This window comes from Drosophila mauritiana, chromosome 3L (genome assembly GCF_004382145.1).
Source record: "Drosophila mauritiana strain mau12 chromosome 3L, ASM438214v1, whole genome shotgun sequence".
NCBI lineage: Eukaryota > Metazoa > Arthropoda > Insecta > Diptera > Drosophilidae > Drosophila > Drosophila mauritiana.
Window position 1 is genome coordinate 6,298,139 of NC_046669.1, and position 18,086 is coordinate 6,316,224.

The following is an 18,086-nucleotide window of genomic DNA, read 5'->3' on the forward strand; positions in this document are numbered from 1 at the left end:
TTATCGATGGTTTTATATGAAAACTACATTTAATATGACATATAATAGCGGTAAAGATACATTTTAAATTATGAGGAAGGCACATATTTGTTGTTGTTTCTTTAATAAGCAGGAATTTTAAGTTATTCATTCAGAAATAATCGGAGTGATAACTTTCTTTAAGTGATGTAGATTCAAAGTCGCTTAACAAAGTTAAAAAGTTAAGATCGAAAATTTAAGAACTTATCGAGTGTGCACCAATCGACTACTTGACTTGCTAACCATCGAAATATCGCAGGTTGGACCTCACATCGCCATCTGTTCCATCGCTAGTTCATCTTTGTTTTCATCGCGTTCGGTTCAGTGCAGCGGACGATTTTTTACTGCTCGCGAGGGCAGCAGATATTAATTAAAATGCAATAAAGTGTGTTCCGAGCCATTTGAATAATCGCGTAAGCAACAACAATGCGCGGAGCACTAGATTAGTAATCGGATTCGCTTATCTGCCAATTGCAGCAGCCCGTGATTGCGGGGCAGGAGCGAAACGCGAGTGGAAATTTCGATTTTTGTATTGTTTGTTGCCATGCATGAGACACTTGTGCAAAATGGGCATTAGCAGACACTAACGAATAGTACTTAACAAAGGCGCAGTGATTGGGGCACGAAATATAAATAAAATATTTGTTTATTTGAGCGTGCGGCGCTTTGCCAAATTAATCGCTCTCTTTCTGGCATTTCCACTCTCTTCTTTACGCGCCTTTCATTCAGTCGCGCGTATGTGTGCGGGTGTGCGTGCGTGTGTGTACGAGCCAGTGACGTAAACAAATGCACAAAAGCGAATGAGTGCAAGAATTTGAAAAATGCGATTGTCGATTCACGTGCCAAAAAAAAGTAACAACAAACGGGAGCAGCAGGCAGAGAACAACTCAGGCAGCAACAAATTGACATAACGTTATTGTTTTCGGCCCTCTGTTTTGTGCACCGCATTCGCTGCATTTTCCCCAGCTCAGCTGTGCAATTTCGCCTTGGTGTTTGTGAGCGCAACACGTTTGTGTTCGAGTGGGAGAGATAAAGAGCGAGAGAGCTAACGTAAACTCCTCTGCCAGCGTCGCTGCAGCAGTCGGCGTCGGCAGCGTGCGTCATTGATGCGACAGGTAAGAAGAAGCCGCGCTCCAAATATACCCAATTTCCTAAATTACCATAGTTAATTACTTATGTAGACGAATATGAAACCAAAACTTATCAATTAGGCGGCAGGGCGGCACCTTTCGCAGGTAATTTTCCCAAACGCACACACATTCCTACATACGTGTAAATAAAGCTCTCATGCAGCTTCGTTTACGTTTTTCGAGATAAGGCAAACGAGTTAATGACACTCGCAGAGCAAAGCATTCTTGCACACGCTGCGGCTCCTCTTTCTCTCTTCCTTCTCCGCCCATTCCGACTTCCCTCGCCCCCCTCTTGACGCGTTCATCACGCTCTTGGCCCCAACTTGTCGATCGGAAATCGCTGGACATTGTTTGTTGGTCTGTTCGCCGCCAGTCGCTAGTCGCCAATCGCCCGTCGCGCTAGTTTTTCCACATTTGTCATACACTAACTATAAAGAAGGAGTTACCTGGATTTCTGGCTCAAAGGGTACCGAATGTTTATAATGGGTTCCTTGGAAAGGTTAATATATTCCTCGGGTCTTTCAGTCTACAGTAACGGGGATCTCAACCCAAAAATCATTATATTTGACATTAAAATAGAGCAATTTTTTATTTTTCGTAAACTGATATACTGAAAAAGAATTGAAAAACGGCTTAATATATTCATTTATTCATTTTACCTAATAATATTTTAAAAGGCATTCATATTTATGGCTCACAGCAGATCATACATTTCTGTTTATGATTGTCATTTAAGATACTTTATCTCGGATCCAATAACACTTGCAATGCAGATTTGTTATATTTTTTACTATATGAAACATCGTTTACCCTTAAGAATTTTAATTTGAGTTTAAGTGTTTCTTGATTAGATTTGGTGCGTTTATTGAACTTCAACGCAGACAAAAAATGTCTGTATAAGTTAAGGTTGTTATTTAAAAGTTGTTGCAGGGTGCCATTGAATACATACAGATTAAATAGACCGGAATAAGGCGATAAGCTCATTTGTCATAATGCCTTATCATTATACATAAATTATTAGACTACGAAACTAATGAACGAACTGCCATTTATTTACTCGATTTCTGGACTAAAACCAGGCATGTATTTGAATCAATTGAAATTTAATGGGAATTTCGGAATGGATTCTCGAACTGGTCAAGGCCCAAATAAGATTTCCGAAAGAGCATTCCATATTTGTGGGGCCTCCTGCTCTTGCCCCTAATCGTCTGTGTTTATTATTGTTGACCATGCGCTTTTTGTTCCTTTTTCCCCCTTTGGGTTTCAGGTTCTGGCCTTTTATTTTCCGCTCGCTCTGTGTGTTTGTCGTTCATGGTCACAAAATTTATTGGTCAACATTTTATCTTGGCCCCGGCACCCACGTCGACTCCTTTTCCAGCTTTGCAACTTGTTTGCTTCTCGGTCCACCTATTTCATTCTTCGTTTTTTTTTCGTCTTGGCCATTCTCTGGCCGGCCGGCCGCCCACATGGAAATTTAACGCTTCAACACGTTCGGATTTTTCCCAAAAAGAAATCGGAGGAAGCAGCGAGAAAAAAAACATTCGAGAGCACGGCGCTCAAAACAAATATTTTCATGATAAGTTATGGGCATATAGCTTGGGTTCCGTTTCTCCAGCTATGAAATGTTTAATTGGAAATGGAAAATATCTTAATTTTTATAAACTTGGCGGCGCACATAAATTATCGGTGCGGAATTCTTCTGGCGGCTTTCATGGTTTTTCGTCTTTTCCCCGCTGCCTTTTTTTTCGTTTCGTTTGTCTGGCGCATACTTTTCGTGACTTTCCGCTTTTGTTTATCTTGAGGCGATTGTTGTTTATCTTGATGCCTCTCAGATATTTTCGGGTATCGACCTCCCGCGCCCCCGCTCCCCTTCCCCATTCTTTTTCCCCATATATCGTATATGGAGCATATAGCATATAGCCACATCCAGCAAATTGGCAATTGCAGCTGCTGCTGGTGGTGGTGCATAACTCAGCAGGCCCTTCAGGCATTAACCCTTTGTTGCCCACATGATAAACGATAGCTTGTTAATAAATCACAAGCCAAATGTGTGTGTGCTTTCTACTGGGTCTATATGTCCTGGGTGGTCAGGACATGCTGAAAAAGTAGTAACAAGGTTGCCTGCGTTATTTCATGCACTGAAAAGTATAATCTTTCATATTGATATTTGGACAAAATGAAAAACTTTAGATGAAAAAAGGCAAAAGAAATACAAGAAATAACACTTTTAAATTACAGAAGGTGTAATTAGTACTTTATAACAGAACAACCAATAGATACCTCTCTTTATGTATAATGTATTAATTATTTCTCTTTGTGTGCTTCTGTGCTGCATGCCCCTAGTTGTATGCAACTTGATTGGCTCTGCTCTCAGCACAGGATACTCGTATTTCATATGCCTTTGCTAGATTTATGAAGTGCCGTACTGAGTTCCTTGCCGAGCCGAGTCCTTAGCTGAATCCTTTGCTATTGCCGGTGCCTCGGCTGCCATTGGCATTCTAATAATTTTTTATTGTTGTCGTTTAAGTGGCCCATTGTACAGCTGGCAACATATTGTGTGCTTGCTGCAACATCGTCCTGCCACTTGATAACAGTAGGTGCTTTCCATCCCTCATGCTTTTTGCTCGATTTCGGCGTGGGCCATAAAACCAGTTGTCCAATTCTGCATTCTTGGCCTGCAACTCAATTGCTTCTTCGAGTGACTCTCTGATAGAATACGTTTATAATTAGACATTGGTGATTAGTGGGATTTTTTGAAACCGGAAGAACTGCTTTTATGGCCACGTCTTCTCCAGCGAGTGATTATTGTCAATAATTTTAGTTAATTAAACTCGAGTGAGGAATTTGTCTGTCTCTTGCGTAGCTGAAATGAAGGTTCAACGTTCTTTGCAAATAAATATTTCGAATGGAATCTTTAATATTGTTAAAATGTGTTCTCTGTATAAATAACATAATTTGATTATTTTGACTCATATGGAGAATTGAATCATTTTGTTGTTTGTATTCTATTTTTAATTTGATGACTCCGTTTTCAATATAATTAATCTTAGTTTAATGCATTTCCCAAAATTGTGCTTATTTGCAAATAGGGTTCCCTCTTCCTTCCAAGAAATTAGACATTTATGTATGCCAGTTCAAAACGTTCTTAGATTTTTAGAGAACTGTTGCATGCTTCGAACCAGTTTTCTGTTTAATTCCCCGCCTGCTGGAACTGCTAAGCCGATCTAGGACTTAATCTGTCCCATTCTTCACGGCAATCTATTATGTCTAAATTTCAGCTCACGCCTTTATGCTGCTTACGCCCGTCTGACAAATCTCGTTTGATGCGGCTTAGGATGATGATGCATTGAGTGTCCCAGTTTCCTTCGGCTTCCTCTCCAGCTCCTCCATCTTCTCCAGCCAGCCAGCCATTCATATTTCTTTCATGCTCGCCCAGCATTCAGAGTCAGATTCAGATTCAGTTTGAGATTCAGATGGATGCTCAGTGCATTCGGCTTAGCCATTATTCCGTGCCCGCTGACAATCATAGAGCCCCCAAAGCATAGAGCTAGCCCAGAAAAAGAGGGGGCCAAGTGGGGATCTGGGGAGGATTGCTGGATCGGAGGAGGAGCATGGCTCAGATGAAGATGAAGGGGCTTCTTAATAAATGATTTGCTGCATGGCAGTCTGTGGGAGTCCTTGTTTAGCTGCTTTTGTTTTGTTTTTTTCTCCTTGCTGATGATTATGATTTGCCGCCGGGACGAAAGCAAAATGCCAAATAAGCCTCCTGAAAAAGGTCGAGAGGGTCGTTTGGCTAACAGAATTTGCATCTGCGTTGCCAGGGGTCTACGATACTCAGACTTATGTACGAAAGGATTATATATACGCTTATTATTCGGGTACATAACTGGCGTATGTATGTACGTATGTACATCTAAGCCCGCATTTGGATTGATTTCGCATCGAACTCATGGTATTTTTCCCTGTATTTTCTTTTTGTGGCCCCTGCTAATTAGCAGGTTCTGCTCTGCGAGATTTGTCCGGGATTCGCTGTTGGCTTGCTGGGACCAACTGTGTTAACGACTATGCTAATAAAGCCTTTTGTTTGTTGTTATTGGATGCCATGCAACACCGCATGCAACACCGCTGCAGCTGCCGCAGTTGGTGGCAGGATTACCAATAAAAACCATGCAAAGTGCTTGGCCAATTCAATTTATGGAATGTTTTTGGTCTCTAAATGTACCAGAATTTTCGGTAATTGGGCAGCAGGTAATTGCTACCTGCGAGATTTGTAGCATTTCAATTTTTATCGTTTTTATAATGGAATTTATTGAGGCGGGTTTGTTTGAAATGTAATAATTTGAAATAATAGTTTCTTTTATTTAATGGGTTTTTGTTCTCAAAAACATATACGATTTTCTTACATAAACCTAATTCATATATTCTCTTTATGAACTAATAGATTTTCCGTGCAACCCAAGCTGCCTCATTCGCTGCAGCTGAGTGTAAGCTGCTTTGCAGCTATCATTTCTTGTTGGTTTTTTTTTTTAACCCTATTTAGTGCAGTAAATGTTTCTGTCAGTGAGGTTTTCTAGCACTTTGGGGCAGCTGGTGGTGAAGTTTTCGGTTGCAAGTCCCCTTTACTTATTGTTCTCCATTAGGAAGAGCTTTGCACCAGCTATTTCACATTTCCCAGTCGGTTTCCCTTTTCACTTGCCCCTTATCACCAACTCAGTGGCTCTCTGTTTGTGTTTTAAAATTTTAAACGTTGCAAATGTTTTGCAACATTTCGTCGGCTTTACCAGCTGTGTGCTACTAGTATTCCACGTTTTTTTTTTTTCTATATAGGTTGTACGATTGCAGTTCGCTGGCTGCTTTTGTTGCTTTAGTTGTTGTCGCTATTTGGCCAACACACGCTCCGAATTCCACTTACGCACACACACACACTCGCATCGCAGCTGGCCACACAATGCGGCTGCTTTTGGCCATTTTCGCACACATTTTTCAAACTCGAAGGCTTTTCTCGCGCCATGCGCTTTTCCGTTTTTTGTTTGGCGGCGCCCTTTTTTGCTTGCCGCAAAGTATGATGTGCATGTGCCTTTGTGTTGTTGTTAAACAACAATTTGTACACCGCGTTAAACCAGGAAAAGCTGAATAAAATAAAAACCAAGAAATTAGGATACCCGTTTAGCGGCCCGCAGTTTGGGATACACTTGAAAATATGTTTTTAAAATTTTGGGGTTGGTAAGGAAATCGCTTAAAACCCATTTAGATGTTAAGGAAATTTATGACCTTATGGAATTTCTTAGGTATTCTAAACTCAATATATTTGTAATAAGTCCAGGTTTAAGAAAACATTGATTTAGCTTTTTAATATGATATCTTTCACTTTTTGGAAATTGAGAGAAATTAGTAAGTTATTTATTCATATTTCTGTGATTTTTTTTTACGGTGCATTGTAAACTTGTAGGCAAAAAATATGACAGCGCAAGCTGTAAAGTCTGGCGTTTTTTGTTTATGGGGGCGTGGGATCCAAAGCTTATCCCGCTTACCGCTTATGAATGCTGCGGGCGCTGCTTCTTTCTTGTCCATTTATTATTTCGCTTATTTTTGCATATTTTTTATGTTTATGCGTTATTCTTGTACGTCACACACGCACGCATGACATTCTGCTGATTGCTTTGTTCCGGCGCTTAAGCGTAATTTATATATATGTTCATACGTATGTAATATATAGTATATATACTAAGCATCTGCATGGCATCAGTCACAACTTACTGTTAAATGAATAAACTCGAATCGAATTGAAATGACGGAGTGAATGAGAGGGAGCAAAGTTGCAAGAAAACGAATGTTTCATAGAATAAAACATTGAATGACTCAAGTTCTTCTCGAAATGCGATATTTGCATATATATTATTAAATTATTTTTGATGCTTGTGACTTTTATTCATCTCAACAAATTAGTTTAGTTTTAGCAATCACGGTCTGTTAAACAATAAAAGTTAGCAATGAATAAAATGAATAAATGGCCATCAACAGGAGAAAGGGATAAAACAACAAATAAAAAATCAAATTACAGCTTAACAAAATTACATTTTAATTTCATGTTGGTCGTGTTCCCTGCAACATTGCTGCGTTTGAAGTGTGCGAAAATTGGGGGGATTTTGAGCGCTTTTCCAGGGGGGGTGGGGGGTTCGGTGCGAGGTGTTATGGTCCAACATTTTCGCGCATTTAGCTGTCGTCGACGTCCCGTCCAGTTGGAAAGTTTTTTGTTTTGTATACCTTTGACAGAACGTAAAATGAAACGTTTCCAAAAGCCACGACGCTGCCAGGATAAATGATAAAGTGTGCGTGACATGTCCACGTCCGCCACTCCAAGCCACCCCCTCCCCCCTCGCCCAACTATATCCTTTCCTATATACATATACTATATGTATAGGTACACCCCCATTTATATTCGCCGCTTTTGTGTCCACAGCCCTGTTCATTTATGTGACTCCGTTTTTAGTTGCTAAAACTTTGCTCTAAGCTGCCGTTTTTGTGTGCATTGATGGGTCGGAATGGGACAATCGAGCTTTGGAGGAGTATAAATAGGGACCATGGATTAGGATTTGCAAAAGGGAGCAATTGCTAGTTTTGGGTGGGTGGTGGCGGCAGTAAGGCAATCGAAATCGATGGCATAAAGTCAATTTGTAAAATGGTGCGCCGGTTTGGTTGGTCATCAATGGACTGGAAAGCTCGTACCGGATATGGACAGAAAGAGATATTAGTTTATCTGCCGGATTGTCGGGACAGATTTATTCCATGGCAATTTGCGATAGTTACAAAGTGGATATTTCGTAGTTCGATTACAGTGATTGAACATTTGGATTTGGTCTCTGTAGCCTTCCAATAACTTATAAAGAGTTACCAATACTTACAAATAAACACTGATATATTTATTTAATTATTTAAAATGTACTAATTAAATTCACTTCTTAGCTTCTCAACTTTTAAATGCACTTAGATCTGGTTTGCTGTCAAAGTTTTGTTTTCCCATTGCACAATGCATTGATCCTGTTTCCTTTGCACTCCTATGTGCACTCATTACTGTTCGTTAATTGCATATTTGAAATGCCCAAAAGATCACAATCATTTAGCCGTACACGTGCCTCAATTACAAATTCCCCAAGGTGCAGCTTCGTCCTTTCGTCCCTCTCTTTTGCGCACAATCAACACAATCACAGGCTTCTACACCCACACATCCTTGCATAGATCCCTTGTTGACCCGCTCCTATATATGGCTGCCGGTTCAATTGGTTCGTTCCTTTTTAAAACGCATTGACTCGTTTTAAGTGTAATAGAGTTGCCTGACAGCCACACACACATGTACAGATACAGATACGCCAGATACTCTCACGCACACAGCCGCAGTGTTGGCCCATGCAAATGGCAGAAGCGAAAATCTATAGGAATCATCGAAAAGCTAAAAGCAACTACAGGTCAACTTCTCTAAGGCGAACGGCCTTTTTTGTTAACTAATTTGCAAGGATCCAAGCACTAATAGAATTAGCAATAAACGCCAATCACAAAATCATGTTCCATCAATGTAGGATTAAAAATCCCCAAAGATTAACCTGTTTTTGGAGATTATCGATCCGATTTAGCCAAGATGGACTGCCGAACAATAGCGGCCCAAACAAACCTTGCACCCGAAAATTTACAACAATAAAAAGCGTTTTAACACACACAAAGCTCTTGAACCCTGGCAAAACTGCAATGCGACAAGAGCTGAGCTGCAGTTGAACAAGGCTAGAGGGGGAGGGATAGATGGGCACTGACGAAGAGCGAAAAAGAGGGCGATAGAGAGTATGGACCATGGTCCAAAAGCGTTCGAACTTTGAATCCTTGACAAGTTCAAAAATTCGGACGCTTCATGAGTGCAAAACGGAGGAAGGGGTAGTCGCAGTAGGAGGACGGGAACAGAGCTGATAGATTGTAATCCTTGTGTGCTGCTTTCAATTGGCTCCTGCTGCCGCTCCAGCTTCGCCTGCTCCTTGTGCCCCAATACCTACTGGCAAGCCCCCTCGAATCCGCCCCAGAGCACATCCATACTGTCAATTGGCTTTGTGTGTCCGAGAGAAACCAACACGAGAGTGCGAAACTGATGGGGTTTGTGCTGCTGGGGGGGACAATTGGGAAAAGTTGAGCAGGACAAGGACACTGGTGAATCCATGGCTGTGCCTGTATGTGTTAATTTAGTTTTGTTGTCGTCGGGACAGGCTGTCCAGAAACAATTGAAACAATAACGAGACAACAAGGACAACCAGCTTGCGGAGATTCGTTGGGATAATTTAACCAAAGCGGTCAGCTTAATTACATTAGCGATGGATGAGCTTTAAACGGATTTATAACAGAAAATTTTGCACATATTTTAAGAAAATGTTTTATTTTACCGAAATTAAATACTATTTTGTAATTAACTTATTAACTTATTTATATTTTACCAATATTTTTTACAGATTGAAGCTGTCGATTCGAGTTGTCATTTCGAAACATGTAAGATGAATTCAAAATTTTATCCAGTAATACAGAGAATAAATCTCACAATCATATACATATCCATCATCTTCATCAAAGAACCCAATACATGTTGCATTTTTCGTGCTAATTTGTTTACATATTTTTTCCACTGTACGTCTTATTGAAGCAAACGAAAGCTTTCAATGTAATTTGCTTTTAACCCCCAGAAGTCGACAGCCTTGTAAGCCGCAAAATGCGTTTTTTGTTGGCATTTAGCATTTGATTAATTGCCAGACAGCTCGGAATAATGATAATGTCTCGGCCTCTGTCCTTGCCCGTGTCCTTTTTGCGAGGTCTGGCAACCCCGAGCGGGTCCTAAAGAGACCCTTTAACTTTAACCTGCCCTCAAGGCGTTTCGGGGGTTGAATTCTAAAAGATTTTGTGCATAAGGGGGATGCATGGGCTGGGGGTAAGTAGGCGTCGGCTATTTCGTTAACAATAAATAACGCTTGAGACAGGCCCGAGGGTTTTTGTTTTGCCAGAGCGAAACCCCTCGAGTGCCACCGACGACGAGTTGGGATGAGGTTGGGGACGACGACGAGGTCCTTTGATCTGATGCCATGGATGGCGAAGGAAAACGTGCGAAAACGCTTTAGCTCGGCTACGGAAAAGAGCCGGATTGATGTGGCGTCTAGTGGCGTCTACCTTGTTTGCTTTTCATAATGAATGCGGCTTGAGTCAAAAGGAAAAATAAGCCAACGGGGGAGTGAAATTCTGCTTGGTCCGGGAACTCGTCGGGGAACTGTGCAAAAAAACAGGATACACACATCACGGCGTATCCTGTGCTGTCCTGGCAAGTTTATTGATCAAATATCGCATGTCACTATCCAAAAGCACACACACACACACACACATTGACACACAAAATGGTCGAGAAAACCACAGGGGACAGGATACAGTTGGTTGGATACGAAGAGAACCCATTATCCTCCGCCACCCAACCATAAATGCCAACTAAAAATGTCATTTAAATTGTCGTTATGTCCTGTTTACTGTTCTCTGTCATTTGGCCAACTTTCCCGTCCTGTATCAGCGTTTTGTTTTCCACGCTTTCGGCCGTCATCATCATCAACGTCAGGGGCAAAAACTTTTTGGCTCCTCGCTAACCGCAGGCTCCAACTGAAAAAATCCAGAGAGCATTAAAAACGACAAAAATGAATTGGCGCAAATTATATATACGTATTAAATATAAAAAATAGGGAAGAAAAAACGCAGTAACGAAAATAAAGTGCGGGCCAAATATTTCAGTGGCAAATCAAAAATTTGTAAGGACACCAGCGGGGGATGATGATTTGACCCACGAAAAGAAGAAAGCACAACGAAATAATCCTCGGAAGTCGCACAGTGGTGAGGTGGCAAAAGAAGATGTGAAAATTTAATCTGCGTAAACTTTTAATTAATGCGGCAATATTAAGGGATAAGCTCAGTGATGAAATTCGACTGATGAATAAATACATTTATATTCATTAAGTTGAGTTTACACTGAAATCAGATTTGGAAAGTTGATGTTTATACTGTACTGGAATGTATTGAAATAAATTTTTATTTGCACTAAATAAATGTGCTCTTTAGTTTGCAATTTATAAAACTTTAAAACTTCATTCATTCTTGTATAAGTTTTTAGCTAATCAAACTAGGATCTGTTCACTTTTAATACATATATATCATTTATCTTTATCATTCTTAATTTAATCATAAATCATAATATATATATTTTGTTTTCCGACCCAGTGTGTATACCAGCAGAGCCCAACTGTGGCATCTAAAAATGCATTAAAAAGTTTTATTGTTGTTTTTTTGTCCGCCCAAGCGTGCGTCGGCCATATTTGTTTGGCTTCCGTTTCCGCCGCAGAAGTCGTGCTCGTCCTCGTCATCTTCCTTTTCTCTGGCCCTCTCTTTTTGCCACCAACGGAAGTTGGCACATTAAAAAGTGCTTTGGATCCGTTGCCTTCCGCAGCTCGGGAATATCCTGGGGGCGGTAGCTTAAGAAGCGAGGGGGAGTGGCAACGAGAGGCGGCGAGTGTATAAACAACAACATCATCATCCGGCGCGTCCTTTGTGGTCATCAGCTGTTGCAAGGTGTTAAGAGCCAACATGCCGCATGCCCCAAAATGACCCTCATTAAGTTAATGGTCAGTGCTCATCTCGGTTTTTCTCGGAATGTTTGAGCAAAATTCATTTAAAAATTATTAATTTTCTTCTTGTGGAAAATGAATTTGATGTTGTTTGATGGCCCTTTTTTTTTTGTTATGCCGTTGTGGTCTGGTCTTTGGGCTCCAATTAGAAAATCAATACGCTGCACTTTGACACAAGTTAATTCAATTTGTCGCCGGCAGCCAAATGCAATTAATGGTTTCGTTTGGTTCGGTTTGCTCTTTGGCAGCAGCTGCCTAATGAGTTGAAATTGTCCCATAAAAAGCTTGGGAAAAGTTTTTTCAGTTAGCATTTATGGGGGGCAATATCTGACAGATTGCGTTGCCTGTCGCTTGATTTATTTTAACTGACATTTAAATGTTTTTTAATACGAATTTAATTTTTATGTTTGCTTAAATGTCACAAACGGAATAATTAATTTGTTTCACCGAAATAATTACTCTGTTTACGGTAGGCCAATTCGGAATATTCGGAAGTTTAATGTATCTTGATGTTTTATTTATCATTGAAGATGTTTTTATTATTTTTTATCATTCGTGGCTACAATTTTTATTATCTACTAATAAATTCACAAAGCATAATCAAATCAATGCATAATTGCATCATCGAATCACATCAATCAAGTGGTGGAATCTGTTGTTAAGACCACTTGATGTTTATCAACATGGCCATTAACTCGCTGATCCTAATAAGCCTTGTTATGTGTCATTGTGCCCACTTCAGTCTGATTGTTATGGTGATTACCATCACCATCACGAAGATCTCTGCCCGGGCAACACTGCGTATGTGTAACGTGGCTAATACCAACCACATACAGCTCAAAGAGACCAACAAAACTAGCCGACATTTGGTGTGCTTTTTATGGGGTCGAGGCAACAAAACAACAAAAAATGGCACAACATCTCTAATATGAGAGTTTTATTTTATTACATTTTATTACACATAAGTTGGCAACAAAATGCGTTAACACACACAGGCTCATCGACACACAGACGTCAGTCCGCAAGGATTCTCTGATAGACAGTTTCCATTGAAGCGGCGGAGTTGGCAGTTTAGAGCACGTAGAACGTATCTCCGTTTCCGCAGATAAACGCGCTCGTATCTGTGTGAATGGGCTGCGGCATCTGTGTGGGTGTTTCCTTTTAACAAAATGTTTTGATTTCCATGGGAAGGCAGGACGCTGCTAGTCAGCTCCAACTAATCTGTTATCCCCGAGCTGAGTTTCCTTTTTTTTTTCCTACGGAGGTCCTTCTTCTGTCCCTCCGTGTGTACGTTGGTTTTTGCTTTTTCAATTCATTTTATTTATCGGAGCATGAAAGACGCCCCACAGATACAGATACAGACACACACTCACGCATTCCGGGGATTCAGATACAAATACAAATCAGTAGATAATAAAAGAGCACAAAAAGCGGACAACCAAATCAAAATGAGAAATCGCCACCTCATACCATTTTCGGGTGCGAAATGCGACTGTATCTAAAAGGCAACATTAGAGTAACAGGGGGGGAGGGGTATATATATGTAACATGGAGTAAGGCTGAAGGCTGGCAACAACCCGGTTGGCAGCGCTGTTGAGCAGCAACATGATTGTCGGAAATCGAAGTTATCGACAATCAGTCATCGAAGGAACGATCGCAAGGCAGCAGTGGAGTTGAGTGGAAGTCAGCGTTGCAGTCAGTCGAGTTCTCAGCAGCAGTCGTTCGGTCACAAACTAAGAATACTTTATATAATTACCGCATTTAGAATTAAACTAATAATTAAATTAATAATAAACAATAATAATAAACAATCTTACATGGGGGCTCGTCCAGTCCTAAATCGGTTATATGAAGGTGCAGTTGTTTAAAGAAAAAAGACATTGTTGTGTGCGTGGGTATAGTCTTTAAAAGTTGTAAAGTTGTGGCTATATCTATTGCATTTAAAGTTGGAAAAATCAGTTGTACAGATTTTGTTTGAACACAAGTCGGTAAAAGTCGGGAAAGCTGCTAGAGAGAACTGATAAAGTTGAAATTGTCGTGTGCGTGGATTTAGTCTTTAAAGTTGTAAAGTTATGGCTACGTCTACTGCATTGAAAGTTGAAAAAATCGGTTGAACTCATACAGACTCAAGTCGTTTTGCTGCTGTGGAATTTAAAACAATTAAATTGCAAAGGTGGTGAAATTCGTTTCTAACGAAAATCAAAATTTGTCTTTTAACCGGTGGCGCCGTCTGCAAAATCGACTACCGTCGCGCCGTTAGAACATTGTCGTTGTTTGCTGGTGTTAGTGCCTTGTCGCGGAATGTTCACACGTACACCACCTACAAATAAAAAACTTAACACCGACCAAATACAAGCAATTCTAGAGAACGAAAGCGAGGACGAAAGCAGAAAAGAAAAAATGAACGAAGAAGATCAAAAGTTGGCGCCTGTAGGAGAAGCAGAGGCAAAGAAGCAGAATAAAGACGCTAGTGCTAAAGTCGAAGAGAAATTTGAACAAATGATGAATACTCTAACCCAGAGCATGTTGGCAAAATCTAAACAAGAGGGGCAAGTAATTATCGCTGCAGAAAAATTTGAAAAAGTTGTAAGTGAATGTGATGGCAAATCAATTCCTATTAAAAAATGGTTTGAAATTTTTGAGAAAAATGCCGAGGCATATGAACTTTCGGAGAAACAAAAATATGTTCAAGCCAGAAGTAAGATGATTGGATCAGCAGAACTTTTCTTAGAATCTGAATGTGTCAGTGGATACACTGAACTCAAAGAGTTACTAATTGAAGAATTTTCAGGCAGCTATAATAGCGCCGTTATTCACAAAAAGTTGCAAGACAGGAAGAAGAAGAGGGAGGAAACTCTACACGACTATTTGTTACAAATGAAGAAAATAGCAGCCTTAGGTGAAGTTGAAACAGTTGCTTTGATAACTCATATCGTAAACGGCCTCGACATTAAAAAGGAGTATAAGGGTGCTATGCTCCGTTGTAAAACTCTTAAGGAATTAAAGCAAGAATTCGAAATCTACGAGAGTCTGAATATTGTTGACAAGCCGAATATTCAACCAAAACCAAAGCAAATTACACAAGGTGTAAAAGCAGATCACTGCTTCAACTGTGGTTCGAGGGAACACAAACGAAAGGATTGTACACTTCCTACCAAATGTTTCAGCTGTAATCAAGAGGGCCATATCTCAAGCAAGTGTCCGGAAAAAGTAAACAGCATGCGCATTCACGTTGATAGTGCACGAACAAAGCCAGTAATCATAAATGGGATTATCATCAACTGTCTGGTGGACACAGGATCAGATGTGACCATAATTAAAGAAGCTATATTCAAGAAGATGAAAGATGTTGATTTAAACCGCACTGCAACAGTATTGCGAGGTTTGGGAAATGCCTCAACACAGCCGATTGGATGCTTCAGAGCATTAATCAAGACCGACCAGGTGGAAGCAAGCCACAACGTTTTAGTCGTCCACGATTCTAAATTCAGTTGCGATGGAATAGTGGGACACGATTTTATCAGCAAGTTTTGTCTTATCTGTAGTGCAGAAGGCTATACTTTTCTTGACCTGGAAGCAGATAAAAAACAAGCGGTTGAGTATTCCCAAATGGTTAATATTTGTGAAGAATCTTCTTTTACAGTTGCACCACAATACCGAGAAGACGTTGAACGCATGATAGAGAGAACATACGAAACACCACCCAAGCAGATAAAGCAATGTCCAGTCGAACTCAAAATTATTCCTGATGGCGTGATTAAACCCTTTCGCCATGGACACACCCGACTATCTGAAGAAGAAGCTATAGCTGTAAAGAAGCAGGTAGAGGAATGGGTCGAGCAGTCAATCGTCCGTAAATCTACATCAAAAGTTGCCAGTCGCATAGTCGTTGTCAAGAAAAAGGATGGTACCCTACGCGTTTGCGTGGACTATAGAAAATTGAACACCATGGTTCTGATGGATTGTTTTCCGGTACCCATAATGGAGGAGGTGCTTGAAAAACTGCAGAGTGCCAAATGGTTTACAACCATGGACTTACAGAACGGATTTTTTCATGTGGCCGTAGAAGAAGCCAGCAAGCCGTACACAGCATTTGTTACCCGAGAAGGCTTATTCGAGTTTAACAAAGCGCCCTTTGGTTTTAAGAATTCCCCAGCAGCGTTTATACGGTTCGTTCAATTTATTTTTCAAGAACTAATCAATTCCAATATAATGCAGCTATATATGGATGACATAATTGTATATGCCGCTACCCCAGAAGAATGCATGGAAAAGACGGAAATGGTACTTAAGAGAGCTGCAGAATTTGGTCTAAAAATAAAATGGAAGAAGTGCAACTTTATGCAGAGGCGAATTCATTTCCTGGGACATATTATCGAAGGTGGACAAATATGCCCTGGAAAAGAGAAAACATCAGCAGTGAATTCCTTTGGAACACCTCAGAATGTAAAAGCCGTTCAAGGATTTCTGGGTCTCACAGGATTCTTCAGAAAATTCATACCTGGATACGCCCAAATTGCGAGACCACTGACGGACCTATTAAAAAAAGATGCCATTTTCAACATTGGACCAGTAGAGCAGCAGTCGGTGAATAAGCTGAAAGAGATTCTGGTAAACGAACCAGTATTGAGGATCTACTCACGAGAAGCAGAAACCGAACTTCATACAGATGCCTCTAAGGACGGGTTAGGAGCCGTTTTATTGCAGAAGTTCGAAGGCAGTTTTCACCCAGTCTGCTTTTGGAGCAGAAAAACTACAAAAGCCGAATCAAATCGTCATAGTTACTACCTTGAAGTAAAAGCCGCATACTTAGCTCTGAAAAAGTTCAGACACTATTTATTGGGAGTCCCTTTCAAGCTCGTCACGGACTGTGTCGCATTTAAACAAACAAAAAAAAAAGCAGATGTCCCAAGAGAAGTTGGCCCATGGATTCTCTATATGCAGGATTTTAATTTTCAACCCGAACATCGTGCAGGAGAAAGAATGAGACACGTTGATTTTTTAAGCCGCCATCCCCAAGCATGCATGATGATAACATCCGAGTTGACAGCACGTATTAAAAAGTCGCAGCAGAACGATGATTCAATTAGAGCAATCCTGGAAATTCTAAAAGATCGTCTATTCCAACCCTACAAGCTAAAAGGTGGCCTGTTGTATAGTATGGTCAATGGCAATGAACTACTGGTTGTCCCTGCACTAATGGAGAGGGAGGTGATTCAAAGCGCACATGAAGTTGGCCATTTGTCGTTGCAAAAGACGATGCATAGCATACAGCAGCAATTTTTTATTCCTCATTTGGAATACAAGGTAAAAAAGCTAATTTCTAACTGTATAAAATGTATCATCCACAGCAAAAAGTTGGGAAAGCAGGAGGGATATCTAAATTGCATAGATAAAGGAGACGCACCGTTGCACACACTACACATCGATCATTTGGGGCCAATGGATTCATCGGCCAAACAGTATAAATACATTCTGGCAACAGTCGATGCGTTTTCAAAGTTTGTCTGGTTATTCCCAACCAAATCAACCGGACAGGAAGAAGTGGTCAAGAGGCTGACCGACTGGTCAAACATTTTTGGTTTCCCTAAGCGAATTGTTAGCGACAAAGGAACGGCCTTTACGAGTGGTGCGTTCGAACAATTTATGAGCAGCCATAACGTGGAACACGTCTGCACAACTACTGGAGTGGCCAGAGGCAACGGCCAGATAGAACGAGTAAATCGTTTAATTTTGGCAATAATATCAAAGCTGTCTTCAGACGAACCGTCGAAGTGGTACAAATATGTGCCTGAGGTACAAAAGGCGATCAACTGTCACGTGCATTCATCACTGAAGCTGTCACCATTTGAGGTCATGTTTGGCACCAAGATGTACACCCGAGTTGAGGATCGGTTACTGGAACTGCTCCAAGAAGAAGTGGTCTGTCAATTCAACGAGGACCGCTATGAGATGAGACAGCTGGTAAAACGCAACATCGAGCAGGCGCAGAAGGACTACAAGCGCAATTACGACAAAAAGCGCCGAGCTGAATACAAATACAAAGCAGGTGATCTGGTTGCAATTAAAAGGACCCAATTTGTAGCTGGCCGCAAGATGGCAAGCGGGTATTTAGGTCCATACGAAGTCACAGGAGTCAAAGACAATGGCAGATATGACGTTAAAAAAGCAGCAAACGTCGAAGGACACAATGTCACATCCACCAGCTGTGACAACATGAAGTTGTGGAAGTACATAGCCGAAAATGCAGACCTATTGT

At 40.7% G+C, this 18,086-nt stretch overlaps 1 protein-coding gene across 1 annotated transcript in view; it reads left to right on the plus strand.

Moving 5' to 3' along the window:
• Positions 1 to 321: 321 nt before the first annotated feature.
• Positions 322 to 18,086, plus strand: part of LOC117141971 (bifunctional heparan sulfate N-deacetylase/N-sulfotransferase) — a 58,838-nt gene continuing 41,073 nt past the window's right edge. Inside the window, exons 1-2 of the mRNA XM_033305770.1 lie at positions 322 to 1,133; positions 9,632 to 9,668. The gene's annotated coding sequence lies outside the window, so the exon portion shown is untranslated. The remainder of the gene's footprint in view (positions 1,134 to 9,631; positions 9,669 to 18,086) is intronic.